The sequence below is a fragment of the Cibotium barometz genome, chromosome 39 (genome assembly GCF_041138505.1).
Source record: "Cibotium barometz isolate CiBa-2024 chromosome 39, ASM4113850v1, whole genome shotgun sequence".
Lineage (NCBI taxonomy): Eukaryota > Viridiplantae > Streptophyta > Polypodiopsida > Cyatheales > Cibotiaceae > Cibotium > Cibotium barometz.
In genome coordinates, this window is record NC_141084.1 from 48,793,266 (window position 1) to 48,812,909 (window position 19,644).

Below are 19,644 nucleotides of genomic sequence, written 5' to 3' on the forward strand. Positions count from 1 at the left end.
GAACAAGGTCAAAGAGAAGAAAGGATTGGAACCAACAACTGGAGAGGAGAAAGCATTCTACACCCGAGGAGGCCTTGCACGAGGATGAGAACGAGGAAGAGGCAGGGGAGGAGGAAGGACCTTCACTTGCCATAACTAGAGCAAGAGAACAAGGTCAAAGAGAAGAAAGGATTGGAACCAACAACTGGAGAGGAGAAAGCATTCTACACCCGAGGAGGCCTTGCACGAGGATGAGAACGAGGAAGAGGCAGGGGAGGAGGAAGGACCTTCACTTGCCATAACTGTGGGAAGCCACGACACATGGCTAGAGATTATCACAGTAAACCAAATGAAGAAGGATATCGGCAACTTCATGGGAGACTTCTAAGGTAGAGGAGACATGACATCTTTTCTGAGAGAGAAAGAGAGAGAACCCACAACCCAATGTAACCTACCCCAATAGAGTAAAACCACCTCTGAGCCACCGATGATGTAGGCCATGTGGTAGATGTATGTGTGAGCACTTTAGTCAAGGTCACGAGCACTTGTAGTAGCCTTGGACACATAGAGAGAGAGTGTCAAGGACTATGAGTTAGGGACTTGATGCACTGGTCTCGTCGCTGTAAGAGGGAAACTTGGTATAGGGTCTAGGTGTGCTAGAGTTATTCACTTGAGGGGAGGTGTTGAAATATGCAAGTGAATGGGTGTGTGCGGGAACAAGCCCTTAGCTAGAGACTGTAAAAGGGAGTCTGTAATTGAGTGGGTAGCAGTGAAAAGGTGAGAAGAATCTACTGAATGAGAGAATTAAGGGGAGCATGAGTGAATATAGGGGTGTGGAAAGATTCTAAGAAAAGGTGTCCCCACAGATGTAGGAGAGGTGACACAAATCATCAAGGAGAAATCAGTGGGATTAGATGCTTGGCATCTTGTGGATGTAAAACCTATAAATTGAGGCATTGGTCTAATGAGAAATTATTGGTTTTTGAGTATCCATGCCTACATTAAGCTATTAGATTAATTGTGCACTAATCTCATCTTAATCATCTTCTAGTTAGATGGCCATCATCATGGGGTACATTGCACTTTATCTTTGATCTTAATGAAGGCCCAAATTTGGAGCACATAGCTTTCTACCACTACCAATTGCAGTAGAACTTGCATGGTTACTACCATAACCTTTAAAGATACGTTTCAAACTCACTTCTTGAAAACATATGCCATGGCTTACCATCGACACTCAATCATTGACAATTCAACTTTGAAAGGGAACATAAATCATTCATTGTGCAACCCCAAATAGTTTACAGACTGCTGAAAGCCTAAAATGTCGTGGAGAGGTATCAGTCCTAGTCAATCTTTGTAACACAATCTGTGACATGATTTTATTTGTTTCCCCATTATTAATCATTGTTTAAGTTATGTGTGCTAGACGCATAAGAGTCTAAGTCAAGTAGCTTGTGTTGGATAGACAAGCATAAAATGTCACTTGTATGGTGGAGAGAGTAGTGTATATCGTAAAAATTCTCTGACAGTTCTACATCACTCATGCATAGACATGGCCACACCATGGTTAAGATCCTCAATAACAAATACCTTCCTATACTCTTACTTGCACTACATATGGCCAGACCCTTGATAACGAACACCTTCCTTTGTAAATACTCTTACTTGCACCGTATACTTTTGTGATGTATATAAGTAGGTAGGTGTGTATTAAGCACCCTTACATGTATCCACCCAAGCACATGCATTTGCACTAACACCTATAGCATCACCATAAACAATCTCCAATAACGATTCCTTCAAGTTCCTTAACCTCAACCTTCAACAATGATCCCTTCAAGCTCCTTAATCCTGCCACATCGATACCTTTAATGCCTAGGCCCAAGGGCAGACTTGGAACTAGGAGGGGAAAATTTAAACCAAGGTTAACTATTGGGCATCCAACATTACTTCCACACTTGTGGGCCAATCAACACTAAGTGAAGGGAGAAAAATAAGCAATCATCAAGCAATGAAGAATTAATGAAGCTAAACAAACCTAAGTAATCAAGGTCATGCAAGCTTTAAAGTAGCTATGGACTCAAGGCATCATACCCCATGTGTACATGCTTGCCTAAGCAAGATAGGATCAACTTTATTGTGTTATAATCTTGTATAAATTATATTTCAAGTTGTAACATGAGGGATGGCTAGGCCTTATGTGAAGCCGGCATCCCATGCACCCACACTCTTGTATCTAAATTAGACAAAAGCAAAAATTAGACTAACGACTGCTTGGGCACCCAAAAGTTAATGAAATATGGATGCCCACCAAGACTAATAAGTGATGTGCCTAATGAGAAAGGGAAATTCCTTGGGTTGGATCAAGAACTAAAGCTCTTGCCTCTTGTACTCTTGCTCTCTCTAGCTCTAAGCTCCCTTTCCTTGGAGATTCCCAAACCCTGAGCAAGATTTTTCGAGAAAACCCAAAATTTTGAGCAAAACATTTCAAAATATACCAAAAAGGAGACATTTGTTTTTCTACCAATATTAAACTTGTTATAATTTCATTTCACAAAACACTAGAGTTCAAAATGATGAAGTTGTAACCTTATCATAATGATTTTCATCCAATAGTGTTGCATATGACATAGTCTCCACACAACAAAAAATAGTTCATCACAATATTATATTGTCGCAAATAAAGTAGACACAAATAACATAGACCGCACAACAAAAGATATACCATGCCTTCCAAGCAAAACTATTGTATATAATTATTCCGCCACAACAAAATCTACTTGACAGCAGTAGCCAAATCCCATATCAACTTCATCATGCCGCCACATTGCATCTTCTCCCACTCAGGGCTTGGTACAATTCAACCTTGGTGAGGGCTGCATGGTGCATGAATTCATGAGCAAACAGAATCCAACCCCAAAACTTGTAAGAACACATAGTAGACAAGGCACATATGTCAAGTGTTTGCTATCCCTCCTCTGAAAGTCTTTGTAGGTACATTGTGGAAAATCTGATATTGTCATAGAATAGGTAACACACTTAGAAATGGATCCCTCTGTACTAACATAGAAGATATGGGACTCATTGCCTAGTACAATGGCCTCACAAATAACTTGTGCATGTATGGTTCTTCCATTCTCAATTCTATCATGAAATTCCTTTGTTAACTTTGATCTCCACTTGATAATTTTACCATCTTTGTACTTTGGATGAAAACCACTCGGAACTCTGCTTCCACCTCCCACTACTTGGGGGGCTGCTTTAGGGGTCCCACCTCCCATGTAGCACAAAATCATTACGTTGCAACAATTGTACTTCATGAGGCAGCAAACATGTCCCCTCTGGCCACACTCTTGGTGTTGGGCCCGGTGGTCCAGCAACAATATCATGAACATCCCACACATGTGTATTTGAAGTGTTTTTGCAGAACCAGATGTAACCTTCCACCACCCCACCACGGTGTGAGCCTGATGTAGGGTACTTTCTATGGCCCCAAAAGCATGGTGAACCACTCCTTGACCACCACCACCTGCACCCTCATTAATATATCTCCCACATCTCTCACTCTGCCCTGCCAATTTGCCAAAACAAGTCATTTTTTTCCTTGTCTCAAGTGAGAGAGAGAGAGAGAAGAAATGTCGATGTTGGTGCTATGGCTAGAATGGTAATTTTTGAGCCTATCTAACACAATTTTTACCCGGCATATTATCATGTTTCTCTTTGTTATTGTAGCCCTTCTACTCGTGGGAGAGGCAAGCGAGGAAGGGGTTCTCAACGGTTGAGGATCTACCTTGGTTGAGAATATATTGCGAAAACAAATATGCAAGTAGACTCTCACACATAGGCAGATGAGGCTTAGAGCCATGATATGAGCATAGGAGCAGTTCATGAGGTGGATAATACTCTTGGCCCTCAAGAGGCTTGCTTACAGATTGTCCCATTTATTGTTTAGCCAGCGATACCTTCGGGAGTTGATGCTAAGGATGAAAACAAGCTTTACATGGATAGGGGAGAAGACATTTTGCATCGAACCAGGATGTTTAGTTGTTTTCAATGTCCTCCCATCCTGTTGTGCAGGCTTATCCCATATGCTGAAATTCGGGGATTGCATGATGATGTCTCAGGATTGAAGATAGCTTTTGGAAAAGAGGGTTATGTTTAAGAGAAAGGAGCATTTATTGTTTCTGTGTGGACCTGCCTTAGAGAGGAGACTTTGGTTGGGGATGAGGTATTGGCAAGATGGGACCCTATTTGGCAAGAGATAAACACGAAGTTTGAAGCGGAGATAGAAGAAAGGCCTAAACTCCATGTGTTACCAAATGGGATGCTCTATGTGTGGGAGGGCAACCATAGGACAGTTGCATGGCAATCTGCAAGGGAAAGGTTCTCTCAAACAAAAGAGAAGCATTGCAGAGTTTTGTGTACCGTGATTGACCCAACAAGGGTACCTGAGATTGCCTTGCTCTAACGAGTCTACAACGAATGAACTTGAGTGCTTTTTTTGGAAATGATTAAGTCTAGACATTACATATGTCTATCTAGTTGTTGTGAATTGAAAACCAATGCACTTGTTTTGTTTTATTTTGTTTCAAGTTTGAACACCCATGCGCTAGTGGCCACTAGCCTAAGAGATGAGATTATAAAGTGTGCCAACATTTGTGCGGCAAGCTACAGTGACTACATGGATGGTTTTCTGGAGAGGGACATGAGGTTGATTGCTCAGATTAGAAAGAAGTATACAAAAGGGTCAGTGCCATGGTATCCTCTTACAAGGAGATATTTGAGCAAACTAGTTTATAATGTAAGTTTATATGATACAAACGTTACGCATAATAATGTTTTCTCTTGTTTCCATGACAAAAGTAGTTGATTGTTGTCAATTTTTGACTTGGTCTTTTTATGCAGGTTCAAATGACTCAAGCTCTTAATAAGACACTTAATTAAGCAAGGCACAATATGTCAAAAGAGGAGTTAAAAATGTTGGAGGAGAAGGAGCTCGGCTAGCTTGCATCTAGGTTTGGTGACCATATTGGGAAGGTATGCAAGTGTTAGCTCTTGCAAAATAGAAGCAAGAGTATGTGATATGAGAATGTGTTTCATAATAATGTAGACATGGTTTGTAGATACTCAACATTATCGATCCTAAGCTTGGTGATGAATGGAGGAGGAAAGCTTGGGCTTTGAAATGGGGACACGATAGCTTCGCGACTTTGGAGAAGCTAAATATGTTGGCCTTGTGTGATGCTTCAATTGAAACAAAAGTGTTTTGGTTGTCTCTCTTAGAGGCTAATAAGGTAACAAAGGCAGCTTATGGGCTTACTCGTGGGGATCATGTATTTATAAAGTAAGTACCTCAATCACATCAAAGTGTGTTTGAAAATCATTGCTTGACTTATACATTACCAATTTCTCAATGAGTCTCTGCATTTGACGTAGTTGGTTACGAAGAGAGGGCTTGCTTGACAAAATATATCAGAGAGCACAACATGTTCTTGGTGATTATGTCAATGTGCTTGGAGGAATTATTATTCCCCAAGATTGCCCTACGTTTGACTATTTTGAAGAGGTGAAGCTTGAGGCTAGGAAGAACATTTTTCCTATTGGGGTAGAATTGAGATAAAGGAAAAGAGCCTTGAATTGAGAGCTCTTAAGAAGCTTGTCCTCATTCAAATGGCGGCTCAAAGGCTAGTTTATAGGTACTTTTTTTTGCTATGGCAACCTAATGAGTTATTTGCATCTTTATAGAAACTTAGTGAATTGTTCTTCTTATTGTGCAGATTCTTTTTGTGGTTGAAAGAAAAGAACCACATTCCCTCGGTTCTTGTTAGAGCAAGAAAATGGCTCTTTCTCAACAACGAGGAGGAGTGTATGTATCCACCACCCATGCACAACCTCTCTCGTTGGGAGTTGGATAACTGCCCATGGTGGATAGATATGGTGCCGGGGCATGTGCTTGAGAGAGAGAGAGGGAGCTTCATGGCCAAATGAGCACCGTCATGGGATGCATCCACCATCTTACATTGGTGATAGTCTACCCTATTTTGATTGCTTACGCATGCAACTTGCAGACATGGTGTTGCGTCACTACATGCAAGATGCATATATGGCATTGGCCCCCTGAGGAGAGACATGGCGAGGGAGTCTTGAGAGGAGACAGAGCTTTCTTAGTTGTTTTCTGGAGTTGCTGTGCCGATGAGGAGGTATTTGCCTTGAGTTGGGATGTGGCACAACTCCCATCCTCAAGGCATGTTTGCTTACAGGGCGTGTTTGTGCATCCATTGACATAGATGAGAGACTTATGACTTCTTATGTTCAGCCTTTGCTTCGCACTAGGAAGCGGCCTAGGGAGGATGATTCTACATCTTTTGGAGATGAGGATGTGGACAAAAATGCGGGCGCAAACCCGTTCGATGATTAGTGAGCCCTGCACCTTCACTAGCTACACATTTCTTGCTACCTAAGGATATTTATGATAGGGTTTTGATTTTTTGGAGTTTTTGATGTGGTATCATGGACATATATGACATGGTTCTGGTTTTGATGCTATCAGTTTGTCTCCTGGGTGGTGATATCTGAAAGTTAATGTATCTTTTGGTTTCTTGAAAAAGTGTGTTGCCGACGTATGCTGCTGCAATAATGGTAAGATCAATGGCATATGATGAATGGAGCGAGAAGGATGTCCAACAGCATCGACTAAGGCGCAACGTCTTCATTGATGATGAGTGTGACTCATCTTAGTCATTCAGATTAGCTCTTGTATATGTGCTTCAATTTTATTTGCAGGGTGATCTTTTTCCTAGTATCTTGGTTGATTGTTAGTCTTTCGATATTAAACTCACATAAATTGCAAATATACTGAGGGTATTTTGTGTACAATGCATTAGAAAAAACAAGAAACTAAATCGTCTACTATAATCTATTGTTGTGGATATAAAATCTTCATTGGCGATAGGTGCAACTTGTCTTTGTCTTTGTTTTTAGGTTTTGTTATATAGCGATAAATTACCCTCGTATCCTGGTTGATCGAGCACACCCTGTTTTGGCTCTTTTCTTTAATAATGCAATTTGATGAGTTAGGCTGTTTTGATGGGTTTCGCTCGATTATTTTGGTTTGCTTGGAAAATCTCGCTCGGTGTTTGGTAGAACTCCGTTGCCTCTTGGTAGTTCTATGCTTGCGTGTGGGTGTGAGTGTGTGTCATTTCTTCTCTCTCATATTCCTCGTAATTGATGCTAGTGAGAGTGTGAGGGTGTGTGCAAGGAGAGGCCTATTGTCTTAAAGCTACCTTGGAGCTCTTTAAGCCATAAGACCGCCTCCCACTGTCACCACGTGAGTTGTCTATGTTAAGCGAGTGTGGTGTGTTTGGGCTTTCCAAAGGAAAAGGGTAAAAATGTCTAAGAAAGAGAGCGGGAAAACGAAAAATTCCGAGGATTGATACGTGAATGTAGGGTTATTAAGTTCTTTAAAACGGTGTGACATGAGAGCTTTTCTTTAAAGATCTCATAGTGTTACTGAAAGTAGATGCCCTTTTTTTTTGATAGACTCGAACTCAATACCTCTACTTTGGGGCATGAGCGGTAACTAGTGTGTCTAATGGTTGGTCAAATTTACAAGATTTATTTATTTATTTATTTATTTTTTTTGGGGGGACTAATTGCTTTGTGCACACCGAGATTTAAATGCTGTAAGGATTCTAAGTTAATCCTCCAGCGTTTTTGGCCTCGTCATTTTCACTCTAGAGATCCAGCGCGAGAGCGTGACGATGGTGGAGTGGTGGTGGGGGGTGATCGGGGCCGCGTTGCCGGCGGCGGCGGTGCAGCAGGTGTGGCGGATGAGCCGGCGGAAGGCGGAGGAAGAGGGCGTACGAGGGGGCAGCGGAGTGCGGGAGAAGGCCGGAGGCCCTGCTGTGGCGGATGACAACAACGTATTCGTGTGCGAGCGCGTGTGCACCTCCAAGAGGATGCTCAACAAGGTAGGCGCCTTTGCCAAGGATCCCAACCCTTCCAACACGTGTGTCACGGTCTGCGGGGCGTCGCAGGTGGACGCGTGCGCCGACGCCTGCGCCCGTTCTGTCTGCTCCAACCAGCACCACATCCCAAACTGGAACGACATCTGCCTGCGTCGCTGCCAGAACCAGTGCCTCCAGCTCCAGCCCGCCAGCCCTTGAAATTTACTCCCGGCCAGATATAGGGTTAATTTTAGCTGTCCGCCATTGAAACATGACTTTTGTTCAATTCAGTTATTGCCGAGCATTGCCATGAGACGGGCTATGTGTCTTGACATGACATGGTGTATGTGCCATGCACTGTGTCCATGGCACGGCACGGGCAATGTGCAGGTAATAAATGTTCATGCCATGGCATGGCATATGTGTGTTTGTGTATCATAGCAGAGCATGTGCTATGTGCATGTTATTAGGTCATGCTTTGGGTGAATGCAAGGGATGAGGCCATGGCCAAGTCTGCCTCTCTTTTCCATCAATACCATCGAGCAGTTGAAATGATGTTTTTTAATCTCTTATCTCTAAAACTGTGGATCCAAATGTGCATGTGTGTTTGCACGTGTGCACGGCTGTGTATGTATGCGCAGATGTGTGCACACGTCTCTACATGTTTGCTTTACCATGAAAAAGGCTTTTTCAGTATAGCCACCTCCTTTAATGCACGTCATCTTGCAGCTGAATCATCCATACGACTGTTGTCATTCATATGGTTCTTACAAATTATCGGCAAAACTCATGTGCTAGTGTTATATAGTGAGCCATATTCAGCTCACAACTTGTGGTCCAGAACAGATCAAGATGTGGAAGTTGAGTCCACTACTATTCAGAATGCTGAAATTGCTATGTCCTAATATCTTTGTTGAGTCATTTCTTTTTTGACCTTGTGACTTGGAATACATGAATGCGGGCATGGGTTCAAGACACATATTTGGTTGCTATGGTGTGTTCAACTTTCACGTGTTTGGAGTTGCTGTGTGTTCTTGTCTGGATCTGCGTCAAACCATGTTCATAGCATGCAAGTACAAGCAAATTGAATATTCACAGTTACTGGAGTCATGCTTCACTGTAAGTTATGCTAGTTGTTTTTTCTGAGCACGCTGTTGGGGATGGAAGGTGTAAAGAGTAATGCTTCACTGCTAGTATGTTTTTCTCTGAGGATGCCATTGGGGAGAGGTAAGGTGTAAGGATAACCATGGTTTTTGGAACAAGACGACTCCTTTGAATGACTGGCGAGGTTTGTGTGCGTAACATACAAGTGGCTTTTGCAGGCTGTCTTGGGATTCAAGCTGCACTTCTGCTATGTGTGATTCAGGATAAAAACTGCCCACAAGATTCTTGCCACATGAAGGTTAAGCTGTTAGCAGATAAAGGTGCTGGGTGACCAGTTTGTAAGCTCCTAGCTTCCAATCGTACAGAGTTAGCTTTGTCTTCATGAAGCGCTTGAGGTTTATACACCTTTTCAAAGGCCCTCTTTGAGAAGATAACCAGCAATTGTGAGTGTGTTGGCACACTCACATGAAACAAGACATTTATATTGGCGGGGAGGAAATGAGTGTTTATCTATACCATTAAATATATTTTAAATTCGACTGCCACAAACATGGTTTTATGTTTTCCCATCTATTTTAATACACTAAGTAGTGGTCACTGGCTTATTGAGCTTAGCTATAAAGCTCCTATTGCTTTGTCAGGTTCAGAGTTTACTTTCAAAGGCTAAGTTTAGAAACTGGTAATACAAGAAGAGACAAAGGCGTTCTCTTACAGAAAAGTTGAAAAAAAGACCGACTAAAGCTCTATACATTTAGCCATGTAGGTTCAGAGTTTACTTTCAAAGGCTAAGTTTAGAAACTGGTAATAATAGAAGAGACAAAGGCGTTCTCTTACAGAAAAGTTAACTAAAGCTCTATACATTTAACCATGTGCAGGTAGGATGGGTTAATTCAAAGTGGAAAGAGGAAAGCCTTTTAAGGAGGATAATAAGGAAGACCACAAGCAGATCGAGTTATTGGGTGTCTGGAGAGGCAATGGACATGGACCTGAGCCATGCTAGGTTCTCTTGCCCCTCATCCTTTCCGGCTTGCCCTTCTGTATCTCTTATGGCAGGCTTCAGAGGATTAGGAGGAAGAGAACCTGCCATGGCTTGAGATCTAGGTCCATAGCTGCACTCCATTTGCATGGTACCTTATGGTCTTCCTCATTGTCCTCTTCTTCCTTACGTGCTTCTCAATAATGGGTTGAGCCACTCTTATGTTGTCCTAAACACCTACTACTAAAAGAAAACAGGTAGTGGATAGTGAAGAGCATCTATGTCAAATGATTCTGTACATTTTAATAGAGGTGTTAACCGCCTTGCAGGTTAACATGATTTCATCCGCTTGACCTTCTATAAAGCGTTTTGTCATCTTTCTTGCTTGAATGGGCACTTATTTTTTGTAAGATGGCTCTAGAACATATATAGCGGTCTTACCTTGTGCCTAATGTCAACTAGGGAAAGTCTAAGGATTTCGTGTACATACTTGCTTAAGACTAGTAATAGAGGTTGGATCATTTTTAAGTTTGGCCGTGTTAGTGTAAAAACTAGTCACTTGTATATATAAGTCATTTTTGATAGTAAACAATACACAATCGTTCCTTTGCCGATAGTTTACTTGTGAGCTCTCCTCTTCTCTCTTCTTGTTTGCTTTTATGCTATTGGATTCATGTATGCTAAATGGATGCTCATTTGAATAGCTTTGTTTGTAGGTTTTCTTGCATTAGCTTTTCCTTCATTCCTCGGCTTTTGTGAGAAAACTATTGTGAAGGACCATCTCTTTTTGTCTCCATTGAGGCATAGAGAGCTCTCCCTTCACCCCTTAGGCAAAGGAGCATTCCGGCATGGCAACGGAGTGAGGATATAATGTACGATCTCATGTATCCAGATAGTGAAGTTGTAGTGTTTGTGGCTCTAAGGCAAAGATCTAACAACAAATGGTTCGGCAAGGCTAAGGTAAGCTCTTGACTTGACCATATTTGGTGCCATTGTTAGGGACTAGCCTAGGGCTTACCTTTATCCATCTATCCATTTAAAGTTATTGGGATTACCCAATATTGTCGAGTGTTGATTAGGAGGTCATACTCCAAAAAGCATATAGTTTTGGAGTCATTGAAAGCTGTTGAATTTGGTTGTGCTTTGAAGTTTATTTGCATTAGGATATTCTAGTTTTATCTATTGGAAGGATAAAATTTGAGTCCAAGCGGCTTAGATTCCGTTAGTTTGGGCCAGTGGATAGCTCAACAATTGTGATGAAGAGTGGATCCGAAAACCTGCAATTTTCTTGTCTTTGTGTTGGTCTGGAATATCTGCACTAGGTTCTACCATGCAACTGTTGGAGTGTTGGATTGTGTCTATGACACTGATTAAAAGCCAATACATGAATTTGTTTGCATCATGGTTCCAGTCCTTAAATGCCTTTACATCTGCCGGAGTCGCATTCTTTTCAGGTAACTCTGGAGGCTCCTTATTGTCTCCTTCAACATAGTCCCAAAATCATTTACTCATTAAGAAATTGGTCATTTTGAACTTCCAAGCATGGAAGTTGTTCTTGTCCAGCTTCTCACTGCTAACAATCTGATTGAGTGTTAAGCTCACCCTACATGTCGTGGAAAGTTGCCGATTCGTCGAGCTTGAGCTATGCTCAAGAGCTCCACCGTCACGTGTGGATAGCCGCTCATTATCGTGATCCTCTCGCACTCGTCGTCACACCGAGGCGGTTCTTAATCCTATGGGTGGTGCAATTGCTCTCACGAAGATCACATGGGATCTCCCCACGATGGAAGGTGATCGTCACGATGATAGCCTAATCACTCAAGCAAGAGGGAGAGAAGAAGTAAGAGAGAACGAGCAATTAACACTAATCACACCCAAACCCAAATCCTAAGCATATCATACATGCTAGATTAGAGTTACAAGAGAGAGGGAGAGATAACACTCCACTTTTATTGCATAAATGGGAGAATATGTGTTACAAACAAGAGAAGAGCTTTTAGAGTTTCAAGCCTTTTCCCACTAAGCCACCCAAGGCACCCAAAATGTAGTTATAAGGATTTTCTTTATGGTTTGGCCAATTACCTGAGATCCTCTTGTTTGTCCTTTGAAGCTCAAGACTTGGGAGAATCTTTAGGGCGTTTTCCTCATCAAATGATGGGATTTACAATATAGTACGAGTGTCCATTACATAATAAGTGTGCGGACATAGTTGTCATAGAAATGTGTTAACCACACGTGTTGAACATACTCCCCTTCCTAAGCTCGATCGCATCCTCATGTGATTGATGAAGAAGTTATCGAGGCATGCTTAGAAGTGTCGCACTTGGTTGGTCCTCTTGTGTCTCCGGAAATGAGAGGGGGTGGGGGGGTTATTGGAGTACTGGTGATTAAATATCCAGCTAGTCGCATGGGCTCTTATAAAATTTTCTTGCTTGTATGTGTCCAGTAGTACTTATTATTTTGTTTTTGGTGTTTTCTTTTTTACGTCTTTGTGGCTTTAACATCTGTTTTTTTCTTTTCTTTTCTTTTCTTTTTTTTTTTTGTGTCCTCTTGGGGTGGGGACTTGAAGCTTGTTTATTGGTCAGCACCCCAAAAGACGGTTTTGTACTGATTAGCCCATTTAGTGAGATTTGTGAGCTTATCCTTGAGGTTGTCTTTGAGTGGCTGTATAAGCTCTGAAATTTGTAGCACTATCCCTGGGTTTGGTGATGAAGTGGAGGGCTGGGTTGACGCTTCATGGAAGAGGCTCTTTTTGTTGAAAATTGAGCTTGTGAGTGCCCATGCATAGGGGCAAGTTCATGGGATGTGGTTGTTGATGAAGAGGGAACTTGGTCCTTCATTGGTTGCCAAACCAGCTGTGTGGATTGGAGAGGTACTAGCTTGGTTTGTGTGGATTGGGCCAACCTTTGAGGGTTATTTTGCAAGACCCAAATGATGGAGATGCCATGATTGAAGCGGTGGGCTTCAAAGAGATGTTTTGAAACCCATCGTTTGCTGAGTGATGAGGGCCTATGGTTGACAAGGCTTCTTGGTTTTTTGTCAACGAGGATTTAAGCTATGAATAGGTAGTCAACGTTGAGAACAAGCTTATGATTGTGTCTTTGGGAGACGCAGTTATGTGTTTCCTTCATGGAAGCCTTGAGCTTTGAGCACGGGGTAGGCACCCATTGTTGTTGCTTCACTATGCTTGTGGGGTTGCCTAACTTTTGGCCGTTGGGCCTATAAGAATTTGGCACAACCGAAAGAGATAGCAAGACAAAACACAATAGACAATGCAATAGATACACAATGGAGAGAATTTAAAATTTTGATTATACCAAAGAGGTACAAGTGATGGTGCTGTCCACCCGTGCGCTCTCAAGTAGAGCTTAGATGGCGATCTAGACAGACTCTAGATGGATTATGTACGAGGTGTAGAAGAGGGTGGATACTCACAAGCATTGGGATGCCTTAGCTCATGGCAACCATGTCCATACATAGTACTGTAGGCGGTGTGGTAGACGTATACAACAAGGACTGTTACACTGCCTAGACACGGTCACTGCTCGCATATCAAGAACGTGGCCCACCGACTACTTCCCCCACTAATGATGGACCTAGTATCCGAGGGAATATTCCTCATACGTCTTCTCATATTCCTCGAATCCCCGCTAGGGCGCCTACAGGCCCCCTGGGACCCCAGCCGGGGGGATGCCCTAGACCCCAGCTAACGCTCATACCCCTGACCATATCCTAACCATCATCAATGGTCACAATAATGACTCCATCGGCATCTAAGCTGGGGTTCCCACTAAAGACATGTGCACCATGGCTACTCCTCATAATGGGGGCCTAACAAATGTGCATTATACATCAAAGAGAGATACATGCTGAGAGGCGGGCATTGAGTGTACACACTAACACCCCCCCTCAATGTCCACCCAAAGATGAACTAGGTTTTTGGCCCAATGCCAAGTTGATGAAGATGCCGAGTGAGCTCGTCCTTCCCAAGAGCCTTGGTGAAGATGTCGGTGCAAGTTTTGCTATGTAGAGCAATACTCTAGCTCCACTATCTCATCCTCTCTATCGGCTCCCGCACATAATGATACTGAATCTCAATGTGCTTCGTGCGAGCATGAAACACAAGGTTCTTGGAGATAGCCATGCAACTCTGATTATCGCACCTCAAGACTGTAGACTCCCTGATCTGAAATCCTCCCATGTGAACCAAGATTCTCCTCAGCCATGCTACCTCACATGCGGCAAAGCAAGCTACCTTATACTCAGCCTTATACTGAGCCTCTGTGGAAGAAAGTGCCACTATAGGTTGCTTTTTGCTAGTCCAAGAGAAAGCACCGGAACCAAGCGAAAAACAGTATCCAGAAATTGATTTCCTAGAATCACAATCTCCTGCCCAATCTGAGTCACAATAACCTGTCAGAGTGTCACCCATGCTGTAAGTGATGCCATACTCAAGAGTACCTCTGATGTACCTAAGTACCCTCATCCCTTTCTTCCAATGACTCTCATGGCTTGTTGGAAAACCTTCTCAACACACTAACTGTGAAGCTGATATCAGGTCTAGTGTTAGTGAGAAAAATCAAACTCCCCACCAACTTCCTGTACTTCCTGATGTCAACAAGTGATAAAGAATCCTTTAACATCAAACTCCCCACCAACTTCCTGTACTTCCTGATGTCAACAAGTGATGAAGAATCCTTTACAGAAAGCTTCGTGTTCATTTCCATTGGCATAGATACAGGCATGCAGTTTGTCATCCCAAAAGCTTTGAGAATCTTCCAAGCATACTTTTGCTGTTTTGTATTTTTCAAGTGAGCCATCATCCTTATACTTAGCTTTCCAAACCCATTTGGTACCAATTACCTTTCTGTTTGGTGGTCGGTCAACTAGCTCCCAGGTGTTGTTCTTTATAATGCTATCATACTTAGACTGCATTATGCCTTTCCACTTTGGATTTGCTAAGGCTTCATCCGAGGTGGCTCGATCCTTTACTGTTCCCATTATCTCAGCCACCATCAAGGCCATATTGACAAATGAGATCAGATACTCTTCTCTGCTCCTCTATTCTCCTTGATCTGCATGGTCCATCTACTGAAGATTCTGGCTTCTCAAGTATTGGATTACGCCCATCAAAGAGCTATTGTGCCCACTTTGGAAGTGGCTTTCCTTGTGGTGCAGCAGGCTCATGGTGGACTATTTCTCCGGCTCTGATGATAGAGTGGACGGACCTCCTTTCTCCACTGAGTGTGGCTGTTCTGCAAATACCACATCTCGGTTGGCCATAATCTTCTTTGCCTGTGTATCATAGAGCCGATATGCCTTCGACTCTTGACTATATCCAAGAAAGATACACTTTTTGCTTTTGGCATCTAGCTTGGTCCTAGATGCATTTGGAATATGCACATAACATTCATAGCCAAATGTTCTAAAATGAGAAACTGAAGCTTTCTTATCAGAGTAGGCTTCTTGAGGTGTAACATCCTTGAGTGCCTTTGTGTAGCTCCGATTGAGGACATAAATTGCTGTGTTGATTGCTTGAGCCCAAAATGTATTGGGCAAACCGTTTGCCTTCAACATGCATCGAGCCATCTCCATGATAGTTTGATTGCAGCGTTCTACAACACCATTTTACTGAGGTGTGTGAGCAATGGTGAGTTGGCGCTTGATGCCATTCTCCTTGCAGTAACTGTCAAATTCTGTTGAAAGGAATTCTCCTCCTCGATCTGTATGAAACTTCTTCACCTTCTTTCCTATCTCATTTTCCACAAGCTTATGCCACTGTTTAAACTTGCCAAAAGCTTCAGCCTTATCCCAAAGGAAATAAACCCACATCTTCCTACTGTAATCGTCGAGACTAACATCATAAGGTAAGAAGATCCTCCTAATGCAGCATGTACTAGCTCTAGAGGAGTCTTTGCTTGATTGTTGCTTTCATGTGAAAATGTCTTGCGTTGTTGCTTGCCCATAATACAAGCTTCACATGGTTCCTGCAATTCTGAGAATGCAGGCAAATTAGCCATCATACCCTTTTTCTGCATCTCCTTTAGTATGGCAAATCCAATATGACCAAATCGCTCGTGCGAAAGCTTGCTTGTGCTCTTATCGGGCAGACACTGTAAGGACACTCAGCTCGTAGAGATTGTTGCGCCTTACTTCTTTGTCGACTACCTTGCCCAGCATCTAGAATTTCTGCTTCAGTTTTCTTGAAGCGTACTTCAAGCCCACGATCCGTTATCGTAGGCAACTGATAGAGCACATTTGACAGCTTCTTCTCTTCACATGTAGCTGCCACAAAAGATATGGTTCTAGACATTTCGGCTGGACATTTAGCATTATTCCCAACAACAACACTGATGGGTTCCTATCGAGGCTTCCAAGAAACTATACCAGCCCTTCTTACTGGTCATGTGTCGAGATGCTCCAATATCCATAATCCATGAATAATCAATTGGAGCCTGAGTAGCCTGAGTAGATGAACATACCTCTTCAATGTCGACCCAAAGTTCAAGCTTGGTCGTCTCGACATTGTTGATTGACTCCTTTCCCACAATAATAACAGCTCCCTTGAAACTTCTTTTTCTTTGGCTTCTTCTTCTTCTCATCAGAAGATGTCATGCCTTTGCCTTTAGCATTGGTCGAAAATGCAGCATCATTACCATCGCAGGTGTTTAGGTGCATCTCCTCCTCAAGTAGTATAGCACTAAATTCTTCAAATGATAAAGATGGTACTCTAACCTGAGTGTTTAGTGATTTAGCCAAGTCGTTATACTTCTGTGGAAGAATTAGGATGCACCTCCGGGCCAACTCCTCACTAGTGTGTGTAATCCCTACAGCAGCCATTTGATCTCGTAGTTTTTTGATCTGCGAGATAAATGCTTCAGCAGCTTCTCCTTCAGCAAACTTTTCAGCAGCAAGCTGATTCTCCATGTTCAAAATCCTAGTCTGATTGCGAGTCTCATACTGATTTCTCAGTATGATCCAAGCCTCTGTAGCCTTGGTAGTATGTTGAATCAGAGTGAGAACAGAATCACTTACGCTGGTAATGATGGCACAAAGTGCGTCAGCATTGTGCCTTCTCCATGCTCGAAGAAGTGTAGCATCTGGCTGGCAGAAGCATGTTTGTAGGGTTGTTGGGGTCGGGACTTCCCACTGGTTCTGCATCCATTTCGAGAACAGCTCTAGGAACTCATAAGAGTCTAGAATGGCATTAATTATGAATTTTCAAAGAGTATAGTTCGTCCCATCAAGCTTGCCTTCTGTGAAGGCAGGTGGACAAATGCCAAGACTGGTGTGCAGCATCAACAACAACAACAGAGGTAGAAGCCATCACTCCTAGGGTTCTATGTAAAGAAAGACTAAACTCTATGAAATATTCCTGCTAAGAGCACCTAAGCTCTGATACCATATAAGAATATGGCATAGCGGAAAGAGATAGCCAGACAAAGCACAATAGAGAATGCAATAGATACACAATGGAGAGAATTTAAAATTTTGATTATACCAAAGAGGTACAAGTGATGGTGCTATCCACCCGTGCGCTCTCAAGTAGAGCTTAGATGGCAATCTAGACAGACTCTGGATGGAGTATGTATGAGGTGTAGAAGGAGGTGGATACTCACAAGCATTGGGATGCCTTAGCTCATGGCAACCATGTCCATATATAGTACTGTAGGCGGTGTGGTAGACGCGTATACAACGAGGGTGGTTATACTGCATAGACACGGTCATCTCCCGTGTATCAAGAACGCGGCCCACCGACCACCACCCACTAATGATGGCCCTAGTATCCGAGGAAATATTCTAGGGAATATTCTTCACGTCCCCTTGGGGGCTCCTGTCTCTGAACCCCCACCAGGGGGGCTGCTAGCCCCCCTCGGACCCCCCCAGCCGTGGGACGATGCCTCAGACCCCAGCTAACGCTTGTACCCCTGACCATATCTTAACCATCATCAATGGTCACAATAATGATCCCATTGGTGTCTAAGTCGGGGTTTCCACTAAAGACATATGCACCATAGCTACTCCTCATAATGGGGGCTTAACAAATGTGCATTATACATCAAAGTGAGATACATATGCTGAGAGGCGGACATTGAGTGTATACTAAGAGGGGCCTTGTGTCTCGCAGTTCCTTGGGAGGAGTTGTGGTGGATGAGCATAGGCTGCATTCTTGGGTAGCCAAAGGTGAGTGTTGCCGTTGCCTTGTGCTCTTAACAGGCGGTCGGGGACTAGCTAACGTTGAAGGTTTAGCTTAGGGTTGGTTTTTGTCGGCTTAGTTTGCTTTTTGCTCTTAGTTTTTTGAGATGACCGTTTTGGGATCCAAAGTTTTGTAAGATTCCTCCCCAGCCTTCGAGGTATACAGGAGTAAGAATCTCCCTTTCTGATCTTATAATTATTCCCTCTCTAAAATAAAAGAAAGTTCTGTTTAACAAAGGAAGACCCTTTTCCTAGAATACTTCTCAAGAGTCCCACCTGTTTTAAGGATTCAGAACAATGAGTTCAGAAGTGAGAATCGATGTTTTGGATATCAAGGTTTTGGTCTTCATTCGAGTACGGCCCAAAAGAAGTTCTTTATCTCTTGGGGAGTATATGAAGTTATCCCCCAGATATTGTGAGCCTTATATCTGAATTCAATGAAAGTAGGTGACTTAGCCTACAAGCTTCTTTTATCTCTTCATCTCAAAATTCTTAATGCCTTCTATAGAAAAATGTGTCAAACCCAAATCATGGAAAGACGGTAAAACTTCAGTGGCAAGTTACCATTGGCTTCTAAGTTACGCTAGCTCCTTCCTTTATATAAGTCGTAACTTTTACTTGTCGCTCACAGTAATCTTACTTCCATCGATCTTCCTTCTTTCTTAATTTCCTTCATGGCTTGGCAACAGGAATTAGTTTTATCCATAATGATTCCTCACCTTCAAGACGCAAGTGAGTCTGTGAAGAAGGATTTTATAGAACAGTATGAGCGCTCACTTTTTCCTCACCTAGGAACTTTTGTAGCGCAGACCAAATGGCGGACCTATCAAGACATAACTAGGGTAACACCCTGGGGTCAGCAGCACTTTCGTAACAATGTCCGCTTGGCCATGGTTATTGAAGCTTTGGGTTTGGGTCCCCGATACTACTGCGTCATGAGATCAAGGCATCCTGGGTTTTCTGAGCGGGTCTTTTTACTGGCGTGTTTTCTTCCTCATGAGAAGATATGCCTTTACCCCGTTTTTGGCTTGCCTCTCAGAGGTCCTTTTGTTAGAACACCTCATACCACTGAGATAGGCGCAGCAATAACCCACAGAATCATTCCCATAGATGAGTTACCTTATACTTGTGCAGCTTGTGAGGACTGCTTTTGTGATCATATGATGGACGGGCTTATGGAAGTGTAAAGAGTTCTTCTATCTTTACTGTATAAGTTCCGAGAATGAATAAAGTTTAAATCTTGTTCTTATTTTGAATCTTGCTCTCTTTAAGACGTTTCTTGGTGGTTAATCTTGATTAAAATTTTTCTCTAAGTCTCATATTCGTGAATCTTGCGAAATTATCACAAGTTGCGAGATGAGGACATCTCGCGTTTTTTAAGTGGGGTAGAATGTAAGATTCCTCTCCCAACCCCTTTTTTGATGTCTAGTATCTTCCCCT

The 19,644-nt window shown here is 42.7% G+C and overlaps 2 pseudogenes across 1 annotated transcript; both read left to right on the plus strand.

The window, feature by feature from the left end:
• The first annotated feature begins 300 nt into the window (after positions 1-300).
• On the plus strand, positions 301-4,986 carry LOC147616189 (uncharacterized; annotated as a pseudogene).
• A 2,694-nt stretch (positions 4,987-7,680) lies between these two features.
• Positions 7,681-8,493, plus strand: LOC147616190 (uncharacterized protein At5g64816 pseudogene; annotated as a pseudogene). Its single transcript, XR_015262694.1, has one exon. The product of XR_015262694.1 is annotated as an uncharacterized protein At5g64816 pseudogene (transcript).
• Positions 8,494-19,644: the final 11,151 nt, after the last annotated feature.